Source organism: Perna viridis, chromosome 13 (assembly GCF_037379345.1).
Source record: "Perna viridis isolate PV_CMFRI_1.1 ecotype Kerala chromosome 13, ASM3737934v1, whole genome shotgun sequence".
NCBI classification, from domain to species: Eukaryota; Metazoa; Mollusca; class Bivalvia; order Mytilida; family Mytilidae; genus Perna; species Perna viridis.
In genome coordinates this window covers 8898275-8902161 of record NC_142457.1, presented here as the reverse complement: position 1 = coordinate 8902161, position 3887 = coordinate 8898275, and the positions used below count along the sequence as shown (strand labels likewise).

At 30.7% G+C, this 3887-nt stretch overlaps 1 long non-coding RNA gene across 1 annotated transcript; it reads left to right on the top strand.

Moving 5' to 3' along the window:
• The first annotated feature begins 756 nt into the window (after positions 1-756).
• On the top strand, positions 757-1803 carry LOC148599468 (uncharacterized). The gene is made up of 3 exons (XR_015918115.1): positions 757-854; positions 1298-1376; positions 1739-1803. It is a non-coding gene; the product is annotated as an uncharacterized LOC148599468 (long non-coding RNA).
• Positions 1804-3887: the final 2084 nt, after the last annotated feature.

Below are 3887 nucleotides of genomic sequence, written 5' to 3'. Positions count from 1 at the left end.
GTACAAGTTCTAAATATAAACATCAAAAAGTTTAGGTTCAAAATTTGTGTCTGAATTATCTTCATGCCAACCGTCAACTGTATGATCATTGGTGGAAATAAAGTTATTTTTCACAAATTGCAAATAATATATATATATATATATATCATACGGATAAGATTCACAAAGTCTCATACATATGTGTACACCTCCTGAAACGTGTAACATTTCCTTTCCCACGCACACGAAGCAAGCAGAACACGCACACGATTTCCACGGAAAACGCACATGCAGCACACGAAGCACACGATACACGAAAGCCATACGAAACACGTGCACGAAGCACGATACACGAACGAACATGTCCGCCGGAAGTATTCATCTCAGTAATTGGTATTGTGGTAGCCTGTTTTTTTTTACTGTATATATTATGTTTTATTATATTTTGACAGTATTGTATTGTAAATTTATGTTTCGCATTTATTGCATTCTTTATATGAATAAAGATAGTATTTGATGAATATTTGAATTATTAAACCTATTTGGTTAATTGTTTTATTTGACGATTTACGCTAACTGGACTTGTGGACAGACGACGAATTCTACTGGTTTGTTAAAATTCATTTCTTCTATATTTAACTTCTAAGGTTTCTAGTTAAATCTTCATGGTTGATTAGACCGCATACTTTCTTTATTTCTATTGGTAATTTTCTTTTGGCGGTAATATTCTTTTGTTCTTTATTCGGAGACGCACTTACTGTAAAACTTCCATTGGTATAGGATTGGAAAAAAACTATCCAGACGAGACTATCTACCATTTGTGATATTTCTTGTGTTCTTGTTTATCTGAGACATAGGAGTCTATTTCTTGAAAGGTCAGTTTCTTTCTCTGTTATTAATATTTCGTTAATAGTCCAGAAAATAGTATTTTAACCGGCATGAGTTATTTGCATGAGACGGTTCAATGTTAGAATGGCGAATGCGAGATGTGCGCTGTATGAATGTTTAAAATGCATAAATTTCTAGATATAGAATATGTTGACATTAAATGAGCATTATTTCATTTTTATTAATATTTTTCCTAACCAGAGTATTAGCGAATATAAATAAGATATTTGAATAAATTGCCGTATGAATGAGGATTCGATTCGAGTGCTCCTGAATGAGTGATGTTAATATTCTATCTTTTAAAGTTAGCGCTACGAAAAACACTTTATTTAATTGTGGTCAATGTAATTGTTTCCTTAGGAGTACAAATCAAGTATTCACGGGTAAATGAATGAATACAATTTATTTACAAGTGTCATTTGTTATACAGGTACTTTTCATGATGAACCATGGGATGATATTGATGTAGATTTTTAAGATTCAGGATAGCCTTTGCACCTTGATGTGAGGTAAGCAGTGTCAATTTGCTATGGTTTTGGCCTATCGCATAACTTTGCAATCAGCATTATGTTTTTATCACTTTGTTGATATTTTGATTGAGATTCGTATTGCTTGGCAATCGTTATAATTTTCATGCCTGATTTGGTAACACGCAAATTTGCGAGTCATTAACATATTTCAAGAGTTTTGAGGTCATCGTATAATATACTGATGAGACCGTACTGAACTTGGAGAAAAAACACATAGAAGAGCATTCTATTTTTAATTTTTAATTGAGGATAATTATGATACAGATACGTATTGTTGCATGCAGTTATATTAATAGCAGAGTGTTTGCTACTTTGTATTTATTACTGTATTTGTTTTATAGGGCCTATTTCCTGTATTTGATCCCGTGTTGTCGTATACAGTAGAATAAAACGAATCTTAACCTTTGATGTCTTGATGACTCTATATTAGCCCATTCTAAGAGCTGCTACAGTATTTCGGAATCTAATTTGCAAAACGAAACTAATAATAGATTATGATATACAGTGTACGTGTGTTCGCCGCATGCTGTTGATTGCTAACATATTATATTAATTTATCATTAATGTGTATTATGGTTCAACAAACATATTTGATATATGTCTATATATGTTTTGATATTAAATCACGTCCATTTTCGTTATACATTGTTCATTGCGAAAACATTGTCGTCGGTCTGGGAGTAAATGAAAATGATGAAATTTCTTAACATTGAAGTAAAATTCTAAAAAAAATTAGTTGATAAAGTTTTTACCATACAAGCATATGGCCTTGAATATGAAATAAACTAAACATTTTTATGTGACAAATGTCCATATTTGTTGAATTTGGATCATTGTGAATATATTTTCCAAGTTCCAGGATAATTAAAATATCAAAATGTATTGAAAGTATTGATAAAACTACTGTATTTGAAGGTAAGCTGTTTTAACTAATGCAAAACCATCTTGTTTGTCTAAAATAGATAATATTGCATTGTTGATATAAAAAAAATGTCCATTCCATTATACATGGTACATTGCAAAAACATGTTCATTAGTTTGGGAGTAAAAAAATACACAAAATTTGGTTAAAATATACTCAATTTTCAGATGATAAACTATTTGTGACTTATACGAAATATATGAAAAATGTCCTTTTTATTATACATGGTGCATTGCAAAAACATTTACATTGGTCTGGGAGTATGAAAAAATGAAAATTTCATAAAATTGGAGTGAAGTTTACTCATGTTTTAGATCGTCGAGTATTTTTGATTTATGCAATACCATCGAATTGCCCTGGATATGAAAAGGAAGTAATTTAATGTGACAAAAATCCATATTTGTTGTATATGGATCATTAGGAACATATTTTCCTTGTACCAGGAGAATAAAAATGCCAAAATTTCATAAAGTATTGATGAAAAGAATTTTTAAATAATTTAGCTATTTTAAGTAATGCGATACCATCTTATTTGTTTAAAAAAAGTAATAGTTCAACGTTGATAAAAAATAAAAATGCCAAATATCATATTTATCAATATTGATAAAAAATACTCTTTTTAGCTATTTTAACTAATGCGATACCATGTTATTTGTCTAAAAAAGAAAATATTGCATTGTTGATATAAAAAGTGTCCATCTTTATTATACATGGTACATTGCGAACATATTTTCTTTGGACTTGAAGTATGAAAATATTGAAATGTCATAAAAGTGAGGTACAATATGCTCAATTTGTATTCTCAAACTACAAACAAAAAGCAATTATATTTAGGGAAACTTTTCCCCGACCTTTTCGCAAGGCCCTTCAAATTTTGGCAGCATTTGCAAATACTGAATGATTGGTTGAAACCAATTATTTCCTACATGTATTGATTCTTGATTTTTTTGTCAACGTAAAAGGAACACAGATTTTGGCATATAAAACGAAATTACAACGGTATTCAGTAAAATTTATTTACCATATTAGCTATTTGATCATCCAGTCAGAATATAGAGCTGTTACACGAAGAACGTGGCACGATACACGAAGAATAAAGCAGAAAGTGTGCACACAAAAGGCACACGCACATAAATCCCACGCTGTACGATACACGACTCCACAAAACTCGCACACGAAACGCGCGAAGCACGCTAAAATGGGAATGTTACACGTTTCAGGAGGTGTATCATTTCTAAACAAACACAAGTACATTATATGTTTATTTTTATAATAGTACGGGACATTTCCTATGTTATTGAACACAGATTTTTAGAAAATTCATTGTTTTTTTTTAAAGAAAATGAAGGCAAAACATGTGTAGAACAAATACCAAGAATTACAGGAATGCTTTACTAGATATAACGTTGGACAACAAAATATCGATTCAAAGTGTAATCAAAGGAACCAACTTTCTAACGGAAATCATAAGGATATCATCCAGGGACAAAGGCCAGACATGGAAAACATTCAAACACAACAAAGAACTAAAATAATACATACAAAGTAACACAAGTAAATGGGCAACT